Source organism: Hemitrygon akajei, chromosome 10 (genome assembly GCF_048418815.1).
Source record: "Hemitrygon akajei chromosome 10, sHemAka1.3, whole genome shotgun sequence".
In the NCBI taxonomy this organism is placed as follows: domain Eukaryota; kingdom Metazoa; phylum Chordata; class Chondrichthyes; order Myliobatiformes; family Dasyatidae; genus Hemitrygon; species Hemitrygon akajei.
The window spans coordinates 149,699,352-149,716,188 of NC_133133.1; the positions used below are offsets into that span (position 1 = coordinate 149,699,352).

General features: G+C 41.0%; 1 protein-coding gene across 2 annotated transcripts in view; it reads left to right on the forward strand.

Annotated features, from left to right (window-relative positions):
* Positions 1 to 3,182: 3,182 nt before the first annotated feature.
* LOC140734814 (synapsin-3-like) overlaps positions 3,183 to 16,837 on the forward strand; it is a 315,531-nt gene continuing 301,876 nt past the window's right edge. The window contains exon 1 of one of the 2 annotated variants that reach the window (XM_073059372.1): positions 3,183 to 3,296. The gene's annotated coding sequence lies outside the window, so the exon portion shown is untranslated. Of the gene's footprint in view, positions 3,297 to 3,599; positions 3,707 to 16,837 lie in introns of those variants that run through there. The other variant, XM_073059373.1, reaches the window with a different exon arrangement.

Consider the following 16,837-nt stretch of genomic DNA (forward strand, 5'->3'; position numbering starts at 1 on the left):
CACCATGATGACTCACTGCAAGAAAAATGAATCACATTGGCCCCAGTTTCTGTATAGCATAGAACCAGGCCCTTTGGTCCATCTAGTCCATCCCGAACTATTAATCTGCCCAGTCCCATCGTCCTGTACCCAGACTATAGTCCTCCATACCTCTCCCATCCAAATTTCTCCTAAATGTTGAAATCAAATCTGCATCCACCACTGCATTCACATTTGGGAAATGTACGATAATGCATTTTGGCAAAAAGAATAGTAGTGCGGACTATTATCTAAATGGGGAGAAGGTTCAAACATCAGAGGTGCAGAGGGACTTTGGTGTTCTCATGCAAGACTCCAAGAGGGTTAATTTAAAGGTAGAGGCTGTGGCCTCATATGGAGCCAGTGATCATTAATGGAGAATGTGTGGAGCAGGTTAAGACCTACAAGTATCTGGGAGTACAGTTAGACGAGAAGTTAGACTGGACTGCCAACACAGATGCCTTGTGCAGGAAGGCACAGAGTCGACTGTACTTCCTTAGAAGGTTGGCGTCATTCAATGTCTGTAGTGAGATGCTGAAGATGTTCTATAGGTCAGTTGTGGAGAGCGCCCTCTTCTTTGTGGTGGCGTGTTGGGGAGGAAGCATTAAGAAGAGGGATGCCTCATGTCTTAATAAGCTGGTAAGGAAGGTGGGCTCTGTCGTGGGCAAAGTACTGGAGAGTTTAACATTGGTAGCTGAGCGAAGGGCGCTGAGTAGGCTACGGTCAATTATGGAAAACTCTGAACATCCTCTACATAGCACCATCCAGAGACAGAGAAGCAGTTTCAGCGACAGGTTACTATCGATGCAATGCTCCTCAGACAGGATGAAGAGGTCAATACTCCCCAATGCCATTAGGCTTTACAATTCAACCGCCAGGACTTAAGAACTTTTTAAAAGCTATTATTAATGCTCTTTGAGATAGTGTTTTAGATGCATATCATATTTTTTACTGAGTTAAGTAGTGTATGTAATTAGTTTTGCTACAACAAGTGTATGGGACATTGGAAAAAAAGTTGAATTTCCCCATGGGGATGAATAAAGTATCTATCTATCTATCTATCTAAAGAAGGCAAGTATAATGTTGGCATTTATTTCAAGGGGCAACCCTTTAGAACAGAGTTAAGGGAGTATTTTTTTAGCCAGGGAGCAGTAAATCTGTGGAATGCTCTGCCACAGACTGCGGTGGAGGCCAAGTCCATGCGTATATTTAAGGCGGAAATTGATTGTTTCCTGATCTGTCACAGCATCAAAGGACATGGCGAGAAGGCGGATGTATGGGGTTGAGTGGGATCCGAGATCAGCCATGATGGAATGGCGGAGCAGACTCGATGGGCTGAATGGCCTAATTCTGCTCCTATGTCTTGTGGTCTTTTGGTCTTCTGCTGGCAGCTCTTTCCACATTCTCACCACCCTCTGAGTAAAGAAGTTCCCCTCATGTTTCCTTAAACATTTCATTTTTCACTCTTAACCCATGACCTCTAGTTCTACTCTCTCCCAGCCTCAGTGGAAAACAACCTGCTTGCATTCTTATTATTTTCAATCCAAGTCCTCTGATTCTAAACTATTGGCCAAAAGGAACAATGTATTTTCATTGATTCTGCCTCAGCCTTTTGTTGATTTGCCAGGCAAGTTCAAAAGGTTTCAGAAAAACAAATGACATAATGGTTTTCATTGCAAGAGGGTTGGAATTAAGCAGTAGGAAGTATTTTTGCAATTGTATAAGAACATAGGAAAATAGGGACAAGTGCAGATTACCTGGCCTGTCAAACTTGCCCTGCCCTGGCCTCCACTCCTCCTCTGATCCAGTTCCTCATTGCCCTCAATATCCTGATCACAATACCCCAAAGCCCAAATCTACTTTCTTTTAGAACCCCACCCCTCCCAATGAAACCATTGATACCAGTGAGGCAGTGCCTAGAGTACTGTGCAAATATTTTCAATGCCTTATGTCGAACATTATATTCTGGCATTGGAGGCAGTCCAAAAAAGATTCACTAGGTTAATTCCTGGGATGACTGGATTGCCCTATCACAAGAGGCTAAAAAGTTTTGGCCGTTGCAAGAATAAGGAGTGATCTTAATACTAGATTCTGAGAGGGCATGACAGGTTGGAATTCAAGGTGGCTCCATTAGTGGGAGAATCTTGAACAAGTGGACATGGTTACAAGGTTAGAAGAGAACGTATAAAACAGAGGTGCATAGGAATATCTACTCACAGAGGGCAGCAAATTTCCGGAGGATTGTGGAGTGTTTTCATTTTATTGGGTTAAGTAGATTTGGCTTTGAAAGATCAGGGTATTGAGGGCAATGGAGAACTGGACCAGAGGAAGAGTTGAGACTATGGTAGTGCAAGTTTGACAGGCCAGGTAACCTATGTTCTTAACCTGTTCCTATGGTCTTGTGCATTCATTGTTGTTGAGTAGTTTGCAGAGCCAGGAATGGATAGCATCCACTGATAACTCTATGACATTTGGTGATGCAAATACAATAAAGAGAAGATAAAACATTCTAATGTGATTCTATAACATTAAGTGGGGAGAGGAAGAATTAAATTAGGGGAAATTTTCTGTGCCATTGGGCTGAAACTAATACTTTTGACAAATTAGGCAAATTGTAGTTTGGCCATGTGGCACAGCAGATCCTACAATTATAATTTTCTACAGAAAGATGGTACGTAGGCGAGAACTGGAGGTGAATGTTGGCTGGGCAAAGGAGAAAGTAAAATTCTAAATAAGGAGGTTAGCAATGATTTCAAAAGATCAGAGTTCCCTCTTACAGAAATCAATGCAGCCCTGAATGGTACTATATCTGCTTATATTCTGAGAACAACTGAGTGCAGGTGCCAAGTTGCATTAGCTAGGCAGCAAAGGAGCAGATGATCTCTTTATGTTTCGTTTTCTATAGGTGCTGGTGAGATCTAAGCAAATGGCTGTGGTGTCTTTGTGAAAAATACATGTTTGTCTAGTACAGCTGATGGAACTACAGGGAAGGGTGCATAATATAATCCAGCACATGCTGCAATTGGCCAACAGATTAAAAGGGAGGGGAGAGAAATGAAGTCACTGTTCAGGTTCCCAGTTCGCATTGGGGTTGGAGAAAGAGGAGGGGTGGGGAGGGGGAGCGGGCGTGTGAGTATGTTTGGTGGGGGGGGGGGGGGGGCGAGGTGGAGAGAGAGAGCAGTGAATAGGAGCTGGTAGAGAGGAGTGCACAGGAGAGAGTCCCATCGTACATTCTCTTTTGTAGACGGGCACGGGGGCACTACAATAGTGAACTGAAGGTGAGGCAACAGATAATATAAAGAAATCTGAAAGAGTCTTTCAGCATCATAGGTTGTGAGCCGGGTATTTTACTTTAAATGGTTGTGTATATCCGCTGCTTTACTGCAAACCAGCCTATTTGCCCTGGGATTTTGTAACCTTATTGGATGTTTCTTTAATTATTTTATTGCACTGAGTGTTTTCACTGAGATTGCTCGATGTAACGTTTATTTGTGGTTACTGTGCATTGAATGCGCGCTGAAGACTGGTCCTGCTTTCCACTGGAAACGCAAGGCTGTGTCGGGAAGCGGTGCAGTTTATGGCTGGGTTTGGGGAGGGGGGATGCAGATTTTACTCGCGGATGCTTCCATCACCCCGCTTGCTGCTGTTCAGTGTGTTTAACGTCAAGCGAGGATGGCGAGCAGAAAGAGTGAGTGAGCGATGTATTTCTGTGTGTGTGGATTCCGTCGTCGGTCCCCCGGTCTTTAACAAGCGTCGTAATCCACCCGGGAGTGGATTTGGCACTTTAAAGGGGATTAATGAGATGCGGCAAGGAGCATCTCCTGGAAAGCGATTGACACGTGGAGTGGGACGAACAGCTCTCCTTGGTGGCTTGGACAATCTCGGAAGGACATTGTGTTTTCAGGTGTTCAGTCTTTACGGGGATCTCTCTTCTTTCTCAGTCTGTGTGTGTGTGTGTGTCTCTCTCTCTCTCTCACACACACACACGCATATTAAAGGGGACGATTTGAAGGGATTACCCATTTACAGTTTGTGTTGGTTATGTACTTGCCTCGCCTCTTGTGTCTCCCCACCTGTTACAGCAGATTTTGTGGATGAGGACGGCGGGAAATGGCCCCAGCCCAACGGTGCCTCTGATGTGGCATTGCGCGCCCCGGGAGACGGTGAACCCGATAATTTATCGCTGAACAGATTTGTCTGACGTTCGTGGCAGTGTTGCACTCCCTCAGACCCACTGCAAACCAAGGGGGCGATACCAGCTGGGGATCTCCCCCCAAACTGCTGGTGCAGCGACCCCCCCCCCCGGCGTGTGAATATGGTGCCCACTCTGGGAACTGCATTGCCCAGTCAGTTTGTGTGCGAGCAGCCACTGGTCCACGGGCACAGGGCAGTGGCTACCACACCCTGTGGGAATCTGTCGCCTCCACAGTGGAGATGGACCAGAGCTAACGAATAGCGAGAAAGTCTAATGTCGCTAAATGATTGAAAAGAAACTAGCCTTCACGTCTTTGTTGACAGTCTCTTTTAGAAACTGACAACACGATAAAGTTAAGCTTCTGAATGATCCCAATTTTATTAAGTGGACAAATACTTCCTTTACCGCAGTACAGTTTGTATTTTCTCTATTGTGGAGTCACTTTTCGCTGTGCCCTGAATTTACTGAGAAAATGGAAATGTTTCTTTTTTCTGGGCAGATTATTGAGAAGGCACGACAAGAACTCGGTAAATGCCTCATATCTTTAACCCCCAGCCTTTCCCAGCAGAATACATCAGACCTTGCAACTACTCGCTGTGATCCCACAGCAGAGCTACTTGTCAGAGTGACATGGTTGTGAAGCCATGGCTAACCCACACCCCCCCTGTCTGTTGACCCCGCCACTGCACTGTCGACACTTTAAACCACTATTTATAATTGTGTTCACATTGTTTATTTCTGCACATTTTAGCGATATCCTTAATTTAACCTCTAATTTTATTAGCTTATTGATTTATATATGTCCCGCTGTGACCAACACACCACAACTAATTCCGAATGAATAAAGTTGAACCTTGATTTTTGAACAAAACTCTACAATTCCAAATATAAGTGGTGTAGCATCTAGATACTGCGGTAGTTATTTTCAGTGTTCCAGTTGACAATATAGAAACACTACCACGGTTTGTGATACCAAATAATATGGCTCCAGACTGCCTGGAAACACTTGGTGTATGTAGCCCCGCACAGCACATTTCACAGAAAGGAAGCAATTCTCCCCATTCAGCAGCTGGTCACGTTGACTGTAGTGCAGGAGCTGGTGTCTCACAGCAAAACAGCTGTTGCTGCAGGTACCAGCTGCTCTTGGCTTCCGTCCTATAGAGGGAAAGGCTGATAGCTGCCCATCTCCCTATTCTTCTGCTAGACTCCATTTTTTATTAAACATTGAACATCTACAGCAAGTCTGAGGGGTCTGCATCACTCACTGTTGCCAAATGTTGCTGCTTTGCTAAAGCTTTAGAACCAAGTTACTGTAGATAGTCTCCTTTGTAAATAACAGGTAACTCATATCATAAGGAGGTTCTGTGATCTGCGAGCCCAGTCATTTTCTGAGTCAGTTTTGAGTGTGGCCTGGTCAGGTTTGATTGGTGAGTGCCAGTACCATTACAGGAGATGAACGATATACCATGTCTATACCCTCTGTGTCAATTTTACTGTAGTGAACCTTTTAAATAATCTCAAGGTTTTCCATTTGTGTCGAGGTGGAGGTAGTTCTTGACATCTGCCCTCGTTTTGCTGCATGCTCAGGATGGTAATGCTTGCCTGAGCTAAAATTGTTAAATGAAACAGTGAAACTCCTGGGAGAACAATGCCACTGAGGTATAAGTGTATTATGGTGTATTTTCCTTTACAAGAAAAACGTGATGATATTTCTGGCCTATATTTTCCACTAATGAAAATGACAGAGAATGCCAGCATTTAGGTAGCGTGGCGGTCAAGGTTTTGTGAGCTTGGTCAGTGCAATCAGGTCTGTCTTATTCTGGTATTGTTAAGTTTGGTTGCAGATGCATCAGACAGGCTTCAGCCTCCATTCTGCCTATGGCCTGTCAGCTCCTGTGTACTGTAACTGGGAACTCCCTGAAGGTATGCTGCTAACCTGAAAAAGGACAGTATTCCATTCAACTGTGGCACATGGGACTAGGGAAGTGGAGGTGCAGATATTAGACTTCTGGGAAATGTAGGAAGGCACAGAATATATGCCAAGGGAGAGAGGCCAGAATGACTAATGCTTGGGGTGTTGGATTTGAACAACAGGATGGGGGGGGGGGGAAATGAATGACCACAAGATACAAGAAATTGCAGAAAGTTGTGAACGCAGTCCAGTCTATCATGCAGACCAGCTCTCCCTCCATTGACTCTGTCTACATTTCCTGCGGTCTTGGGAAAGCACCAAACGTCAGCAAGGGCCCCTTCCACTCAATCATTCAGTTTTCTCCCCTCTCGGGTGGGAGATACAAAAGCTTGAGGGCAAATACCCCGCTGGATTCAAGGTCAGCCTCTATCCTGCCGTTGTCAGTCTCTTGAATGGAAACACTATTTTCTGCCTTGTGTTTCTCTTTTTATTCAATGTTCATATGTCTGGAATAATCTCAGGATGGCATGCAAACAAATACTTTTAACTGTATCTTGGTAAATATGACAATAACAAAGACTGAGGAAAGTGAAGAATTAGCAGGAAGTTGAAATCTATTAATTTTAAGTAGACCTGTGATTAATGCCAACAACTGTATTACTTCTTCAGCATTTGCCCCCCCCCCCCCCCCCGGTGTATAATAAATATTTCTTTTGCTTTCTCCACTGTACTTGAAGGAAGGGGTATTTTGGAGCTGTCAGCTTTTCATGGGTTGAGCTAGCTGTTCTGAAACTCTTGGTCAGGTCAATTAATTTACTTAGTTGGCATGTGCAAATTTACGGTCAGTAGTGAGTGCTGGAGGTCTTCGTCCTTTCAATCAACATAATTAAAAATGTAGATTATGTATAAATTTATTCCAAATGCAAATACATCCTGTTTCTCAGAATCATTTTCAGTAACTTTCCCACAACTAATGTTAGGCTTACTGGCCTGTAGTTCCTGGCTTATCATTTGCTGTCCCATCTAAATAAAGGCACAACTTTAGCTATCTTCCAGTCTTCTGTTACCTCATCTGTAGCTAACAAGGATTCAAAAGTCTCCTTGAGCCCCGGAATCACCTCCCTTGCTTCCTATAACATCCAAAGTATACTTGGTCAGGCCCTGGAGATTTGTCTATCTTTATGTGTTTCAAGACTATGAGACCTCTTCCTCCAACATGTTGAAATGCTCCAGGGTATGAATGTTTCTGCCCAGAACTCACCAACTTCCATGTCCTTCTTTGCGATGAGAAGTATTCATTTAAGAATTTGCCCCTTTCCCATGGGTGCATGGGTAGATTACCACACATATTCTTAAGGGGTCATATTTATATTCTTAATATCCTATATCTTAGGATGTTTCTGCATCTGCCAGGGATATCTCATAACTCTTCACACTCTTGAAGAGATTTTCACTTAACCCCATCTGCCCAGATCTGATATTTGCCTCCCGTGTTGCGAAGCTCAGCTCCAATACTATATTCAATTTTTCTGATGACACCACTGTTGTGGGCCGAGTCAAAGGTGGTGATGAATCAGCACACAGGAGGGAGACTGAAAATCTGGCTGTGTGGTGTCATAACCACAACCTCTTACTCAATGTCAGCAAGACCAAGAAACTGATTGTAGACCAGGAGTGGGAAACCAGAGATCCATGAGCCAGTTTTCTTTGGAGGATTAGAGGCGGAGTGAGTTAGCAACTTTAAATTCCTGGGTGTTGCTATTTCAGAGGATTTGTCCTGAACCCAGCACTTAAGCGCAATTGTGAAGAAAGCACAGTGATGCTTCTCTTTCCTTAGGAGTCTGTGGAGATTTAGCACGACATCTAAAATTTTGACAAACTTCTAAAGATGTGTTGTGGAGAGTGTATTGATTGGCTGCATCATGGCCTGGTATGGGAACACCAACGCCTTTGAATGGAAAATCCTACAAGTGGTAGTGCATTTGGCCCAGTACATCATGAATAAAGCCCTTCCCACTACTGAGCACAATAACTTGACATTTTGTCATAGAAAAGCAGCATTCATCATCAAAGATCCTCACCATCCAGGCCATGCTCTTTTCTTACTGCTGCCATCAGGTAGAAGGTACAAGAGCCTCAAGATTCAGACCACTAGGTTCAAGAATAGTTACAACCCCTCAATCATCAGGCTCTTAATCAAAAGGGAATAACTACACTCGTTCTATTTCTGATGTTTCCACAACCAGTGATCTCAGTTTAAGGACTCTTTGTCTTGTTATTTTATGTTCTCATTATTTATTGCTATTTATTTATATTTGCATTTGTACAGTTTGTTGTCTTCTGCACTCTAGTTGATCTTTCATTGAACCTGTTATAGTTACTATTCTATAGATTTGCTGAGTATGCCCTAGGAAAATGAATCTCAGGGTTGTATATGATGACATATATGTACTTCAATAATAAAATTTACTTTGAACTTTTTTCCTGACCAGACCCTCAATATCCCTCGCCAGCCAAGGTTCTCTAATGTTGCCAGCCTTACCCTTCAATCTAATAGAAACATGCTAGTTCTAAACTCTTCTAATGTCACTTTTAAAGATCGTCCCACTTAGCCAATATCCTTTTTTTCTGCAATGTATAGCTATAGATATGATATAGGAATTGCACTGCAGGCCAGTCAGCATCTTTAGGAAGAAAATCATCTGTCATCACTCTCACTTTCTCCTTTATAAACAGCGAATGGTTTTATTTTGATCATAGGTTCTGGATGGTTTGAATGGGATCCTCAATATTCATGTGTAAAATAACATTCATAATTGGAATTTGTTTAATATTTTTCCATATTTAATAAGTTGTCATGGTAACGAATGTTGCGGAAAGCTTAATCACAGGACAGCGTGATATATATGACCTACAAATGAAGATTAACATGTGTCATTGTTTTATATCGCTGAATTCTCTTCAAAGAAGAGTAGGCATGAAATGTGTTGCTGTAAACTGTAAAAGAAGCAATTAAAACAGTTTGCAGGGCCGTGAGTCTGACCTTTCCACTGATTTACGCACTGCAAATAAACAATCAACATCTGGTGGTGTTGTGGATAGTGAAGAACGTTGTCAAATGATAAAGTAAGATATAGATCCATTGTGGATAAATGTAAAGGGAAAAGTGCACAGCAAATGGCAGGACCCTTGGGAGCATTTACAGAGGGATTTTGGAGTGCAAGTCAACTGCTTCTTTAAAGTGGTAACACAAGTAGATAAACTGATAAAGAAGGTATATGCATGCTTACCTTCATTGGTTAGGGCAATGACTGAGTCAGGATTGAAGTTGTATAAAACTTTGTTTAGCCATGTTTGGAATATTTTGTGCCGTTCTGGTTGTCGCATTGCATGAAGAACTTGGAGGCTTTGGAGTTGGTGCAGAAATGGTTCACCAGGACATTGCCTGGATTGGAGAGTGTTAGCTACAGGGAGAGAATGGACAAACTTGGATTGCTCTCTCAGCAGCATTGGGGGCTGAGAGAAGATTATACAATTGAGAGGCAGAGATAGGGAAGACTGAGTTTTCTTTCCCAGAGTAGAAATGGCAGATCAGATACTAGAGGGCATAGTTTTAAGGTAAGAGGGGAACATCGAAAGGAGAAGTTTGAAGTTTAGAGAAAGCTGTCAATGACTGGAACACACTGCTGTGGCTGGGGTGGGGGTGGGGCTGTAGCAGTGGTAGAAGTAGATACTATAGTGACATTTGGAGAGGTACATAATGAAGCAGAGAGTCAAGGGATCTGGTTTGTGGGCAAGCAGATGGGATTAATTTAAATTGGCATTATGGTCATCCAGTCATCATGGGCAAAGGGCCTATCCCTGTGCTGTACTGTATTCTATCTACATAGGCAGTGGATATAGTTCAACATTACACCTGATCTGCTGAAAGCATCTGCATATCAATTTTGTAAGTTGTGATAAACATAATTTGGAAAGCTAATACAATTTTTATGAATGGATTATCTATCTTCAATGTTGGGATAAATCTGTCAAACTATCAGCAGTCTGAAGTTATCAGTAATTGCCTACTGAGGTGAATCTGTTATTGGTACAAATATCAAAGCTGCTTTTTTCCCCAAGCTTGCACAGTTCAAATTCAGAACATTATGTACTGTTCCATCCCTTCATAATAACTTGATATATTGGAGAAGATTCAGAGAGAAGCTACATGTGTGATTGAATTTGAGGCGAGACTATTAACCAGAAAAGATTGAAAGGATGCTGCAAACCCTTCCAGTGATCTCATGGCTGTGAAGACATTTACCCTATTTCATTAATATGCAAAAGTTCACTGGCATGAGTGAGAGAGAGACTCATTTGTCACTTCCTAAATTACACACTAGGCTTGAATCTTCTGTCACACAGCTAACATTTCAAAGAGAGAGAGAGAGAGAGAGAGAGAGAGAGATTGCCCTTAACCAGTGATGAATCTGATGTAACTTATGACCGAACCTACATTGTTGCTGAGTCTCAATCATGGAATCAGTTCCTTACTCAACCATTCTGTTGGAATGCCTTCACCAGGATGACAGTTCAAGAAGATGATTCACCATTGCCACCTCAAGGGTATAATAGAATCAATGAAAGACTGCAAAAATTTGGCATTCAACCAGTGTGCAAAATATAACAAACTGTGCAAATACAAAAAGGGAAATAATAATAATAAATAATAAATATTGAGAACATGAAATGAAATGCCCTTGAAAGTCAATCCACAGGTTATGGGAACATGTTAGTGATGGGGCAAGTGAATTGAATTGAAGTTGTCCCCTTTGGTCCAAGAGCTGGATGATTGAGAGGTAATAGCTGTTTCTGTACCTGGGGTGAGTCCTGAAGCTCCTGCACCTTCTTCCTGATGACAGTGTGAGAAGAGAGCATGACCTGGGCGGTGCGAGTTCCTGATGATGGATGCTGCTTTCCTGCAACAACACTCCATGTAGATGAAGGCATTATCCATGATGGACTGGGCTGTATCCACTTTTCTTTGTAGGATTTTCTATTCCAGGGCATTGGTATTTCCATACCAGGCTGTATTACAGCCAGTCAATATACTCTCAAAGACTCAAAAGTACATTTATTATCAAAGTATGTATGCAGTAGACAACCCTGAGATTCGTCTTCCCACAGACAGCCACAAAACAAAGATCAAAGGAAGCCATGGAACCCAAAGAAAGCATCAAATCCCCTCCATGTGGGTTCTACCTCAGTTCATTATCTGCAAGCTGCCCCGATCAAAACGGCCCAAAATAACGACGAAAGAAGGAGTGAGCAGAAAAGCATGACAACGTGAATGCCAGAGTCCAATCCACAAATCGTGTCAGTTAAACATTGCCCAAGACTCAGAAATCCTGCATTATCTTCTGACAGCATCGAAGGATAATTCGAACGCAGACGCCTCCCTCAGGCAGCAGCGAGTGGGAGGCTGGTAGAGATGCCGAACACCCTCTCACTTTCCACACTTGCTTCAATGATTTCAATCTTCCTCGATGCTTTAATTAGTGAGAAGTGGAGTCTATCGTGGGCTCTTGCCCTGTCTCCAGGCTTCTTGGCCTCGAGGCTACATATTTCACTTGAAGCCTCTCGGAGACAGCAAGTGCCCAATCACTCAATTCGCCCAAAAGCATACCACCAAAATGTAGATCTCAGGCTGCAACAGTAGCACATCCACATTTGAAAGAAAAAGAAGACATGAAAGAAGTTGTCTTGTGAACCGTCTGGAGGACGTCTCACTTGGTCGCTTTGCTGGTGTCATCCTCTATGAAACCCACAGATCTACAATTGTTTGTCAAAGCTTTAGATAATAATAAGAGGATCAATAATAATGGTATCATCAAAGATGACAGTGAAGAAGTGCGTACAAACTCAAACTAGAAATAAGAGTGGATATTTCAGAGGCTCTAATTATAACCTGTTGAGTAGGGACAGGGTGCTGTTTTTAGAGACAGACACAAGATTAAACCAAGATTAATCCCTTACTTTCAGCTTTTTTTCTCTGTAAGTTTTACATTCTTTACGTGAATTACATTATAGTTTTGGTAGTAGGCATTATATTTTCTTTTTTTATATATACAGCTCTGTGGGGTCGAACATTGATTAATTTTTCTTTTAACACTGAAATTGGAGTTTTGTAGTGGGAGGGTGTGGAGGACATTAACTTTATATGATTTTATTTTGGGTGCTTTTTCCTTATTGTTATGAATTATATATTAGACTCATTTGTTTTGCACTGTATAAATCTCCATTTTGTTGATTTTTTTGTAGTTGTATTATAGAAACTCATAAAAAAATTAATAAAAAAAGATTAAACCAAAGAATTTACAGGGCAGCTGGTCTAATACAAATGGTGGAAGCACTATTGTTCAGTATAAAACTAATAGTAATGTGGAAAAATGTTAATGAACGAAACCCAGAAAGGCTTTATTGAAATTGAATCATGTCTGCTATCCTGACTAATTTCTTCAAAGGATTGATTGATGCTGTGTATGTGGTATTTTAGAAGGTATTTGATAAAAGAGTTGACTGAACAGCAAAGAATAACCCAAGAGATTAAAGGTTGCATGGATACATAATTGATTGAGAGATAGAAAGGAGAAAGCAGCGGTGAATGGTTGTTTTTCAGACTGGAGACACGTGTGCAGAATTCTTCCCCAGTAACTGGGGTAGGGGTCATTTTTTTGATATAAGTGAATGACTCGGACCTTAGGAATACAGAGCATAATTTATGATCGTACAGATGAGGCACAATGTGGGACTGTAGAACAAATGAGGATCATGGTAACAGACCTTAGTAAATAAAATATACTTTGGCATTAAATGCAACACGGAGAAATGTGAAGTGATACATATTTGTAGGAAGGATGAAGAAAGACGAGATGAACCAAATGGAAAAAGTAAAGGGTTGCAGAAACAGATGCTTTGGGAGTGAGAGCACATTCATCTTTAAAAGGGTGAGGGAACGTTGTTAAAATCTGTAATGTAGAAGGAGTAAATGCTGAAAACACTCAACAGGTCAGGCAGCATCTAGGGAAAGAAACTGAGTTAATGTTTCATGCCTGACGTAAAGGGCATTTGCAGTTTCTTTTTCAGATTTCCTCTATCTGTAGTTATTTTGATTTTCATTTAAAAAAATATATTTGGGATCCTTGGCCTTAAAAATAGAGAACCAAACAAGAAGTAATGATAAATCTTTATCAAGTACAGTGAATTCTGGTTAATTGGGACACATTTGGGACCAGTACATATTGGCCCAATTAAGTGGCTGCCCCAATTAGCTGAAGTATAAAAAAAAGCCAAACTACTGTTTAACTGAGTAACAAATTATGTTTTTAAAGGAAATATGGAACAAATTAGAACACTGCTAATACTATTACAGAACTATAAAACTGTAGTTCCTAACAGTTAATGACTGAGGAATTTATCCAGTGTACACTACCGTGTTCTTAAGATGAAGAAAATCAGCACAGACACTTAGTGCAGACTAGTTACTCCCTTTGTATCAGAACAGGTTAAGAGAAGATCAGTTGTATGTCTTCAAAATAATACATTACTTTTTGAGAGAAAATGACGATGATGTATTATTTCCTGGGGCAGGATTTGAAACCAGAATCTTCAAATTTAAGTTCAGAAGTACAGTGGATTCTGGTTAATTGGCCCATTGGGTAATCAGGGAAGCAGCTTATTTGGTTAAAGAACAAAAACAAATCAAGAAAATAGGTAGGATTCCCTTCACAAACAAGAGAAAATCTGCAGATGCTGGAAATCTGAGCAATACACACAAAATGCTGGAGGAACTCAGCAGGCTAGGCAGCATCTATGGAAAAGAGTAAACAGTTGATGTTTCAGGCAGAAACATCTTCTCTATAGCTGTTGCCTGGCCTGTTGAGTTTGTCCAGCATTTTGTGTGTGTTGGTAGGATTTCCTTCATTTATTTGGGATAATTGGGGCAGGAGATAGTCAGTCACGTGCATTTTTGTGGCCGTTAGATAATATACTGTACTTAGAGGGAACAGTCGTGCCAGTTGTGTGTGCTTGTGTTATGTTATCCATTTGGGTCAATGGATGCTGATTAAAAAAGAAGTGACTTTTGATCATTTTGTTTTATTTATTTTAACTTTAAAAAAATTGAGACCCTTGAAAAAATGCCCCAAACGAATCTGACAGTAGCCAAAAATAATTACCCTGCTGGACCAAATTAAAGCCATCCACCTAGCATCGTTCATCATCATCTGGCAGAGATAACTGGACTGCAGAAATCTACAATTGCATTTGATGGATCAGCAAGATGAACTGCAAAAAGAATGAGTATTATGTGGGGGACAACAGGAAAAATCTCAAAAACCAAAGCGTGAAGGTAAGGATCCAGATGTTGAAGAGGCCCTCAATCAGTGGTTTTCCATTGTAACTGGACGAGGTGTTCACATCAGTGGACCAACATTAAAAAACAAATCGGAGAAGCTAACTAAGGTTTTAAAGCAACAGATGGATGGTTGTCTCGATGGAAATGTAGACATCACCTTTCAAGGAAGCTCACAGTGGGAAAGGTAGTGCTGATGCTGTAAGTGCAGAAACATGGAGATCTATTAGACTTCCTGACTTGCTTCAAAAGTTTTATATAGATGATATTTACAATTATGATGAAACAGGCCTTTCTTATTGTGCCATGCCAGATGGCTCTCTTTGCCACAAACATGAAACACTATCAGTTTCAAAGAAAGCAATGGATCACATAATTGTGTTGTGTTGTTCAACTATGTCAGGAACTGTTAAGAATAAATTATTGGTTATTGGGGAAAGCATTAAACATAAATGCTTTAAGAATGGATAGGCTAATAAGAATGTGTGGATGACTTCTGAAATCTTTAAGAAATGGCTGGTGAGTTGGGATAGGGAGTTATAGTGGAAATCAAGCAAAATTCTTCTGCAGCAATTGTGCAGCACATGTTAATGCAGAATGTTTGAGAAACAACCAGCTGGAATTTCTGACTGCCAATGCAACATCCTTGGTGTAGCCGATGGATATGGGAATCATATGAATGATCAAAAATGTAAAGATGTTACAATGCGGCAAGTTGGTGAACCACATTCTGGAAGCAATTGAAGAAAATCTACTAACATCTTCAACAGCCAAGGAAATGAGTACAAGGATTAACCCTTTATAGGTAGTGCAGCTTGTTAGCGATAATTGACCAGAAATAAGCAACAAGACAATTCAGAGCTTTTTTGCTCACTGCAGTTTCAAACATTCAGGCTTGGAGATGCCGGAAATGGCTGGGAGCGTATATGAAACAACTTTACTACTTAAGCAAGTTAGGAGCTGCGTAGAATTTGAAGGTATCGACAATCATCTTGAATGTTACAATGAAAATGAAGATTTGGAGGATGCAAACATCAAAAGCTTTGTGGGGCAATGTGGGGGGGGGGGGTGGACACCAAGGCAGAAAATATGAAGATGAGAAAAGTGATGAAAATTGAAGCAACTGAACCTGAGCTAGTGACTACACAGGATTCCAGGAAATTTATTTTTGGATTGCAATGCAGGAAGGCAATAAAGACAGTCCATTATCTGCACTGTCTGACTGCGCTGATTTTGTTCATTTAAAGTTACTCAAAAGAACATGCCAGCGTACAGTCTTGATGAATTCCTCTTGTCGGCAACCATCACGAACTAATACACAGTTTAATAGTACTGCAGTAATATTGGCAGTGTTCTAATTTGTTCTGTATTTAATTTAAATAGACAATTGGTTACTCAGTTAAATGGTAGCTTGTCTTTTTTGTACCTTTTTAACTATTTCCACGAAATTCCTGATAATTGGGGCATTAGTTTATTTGGTCCAAAAAGTGCTGGTCTTGATGTGTCCCAATTAACTGGAATACACTGTATTGGGATAATGTGAAATCCCTTTATTCAATAAGTTTTTCAGAATTGAATGGCCTTGTATGAGTGATTTATAGAAGCAGATTTAGTAGCAAACATTTAAAAAGAAACGGGTAAATATCAGGATATGAAAATTGTAGAAAACAATGGATCAATTTGGACAGCTCACTCTTGGCAAGAGATCTTCTCATTTTCTCCACAAAAGACAATATTGCATCTACATTGTACAATAATTTTCTATTGAAAAAGTTCAGGAAATTATTTATTATAGCTCTGCTCTCTTTCAGAACAACGGTAATTGCAATTTTCCTGGATTGGCACTGGCTTTTTCATGTTGCTTAGAAACTGGGGTACAGATAAGCCTTGCATGTGACAGCTCACAAGTGGTTCTCAATAGGGAAAGCAATTTCTGCTCTACAGTCTCAGCTGAGCCGTGTGAACTTTGTTTCCCATTTTATTTCTGCTTCTTTTTCAGGATATTCGTGAAACTGTGTGTTGGTAGGGCATGCTTCTCTTAAAGGACTTGGTCACCCGTAAAAAGTGTTGCACGTTTACTTCCTGCTTGGACATAGAAATGAAGGTCACCACAGTTACTGTCTGAACTTTCTTCCTTTATTCTGCAGTCTGATATTGTTTTGCTTTCTACTACCCTAGTGCACTATTGTAAGAAACTAATCTGCATGGATGCTATAGAAGACAAGTTTTTCACGATCTCGGTACATATGACAGCAATAGACCAAGATGCTAATATAACTTACCAGTTTACCATGGCTCAGGGTTTCTGATTCTTATT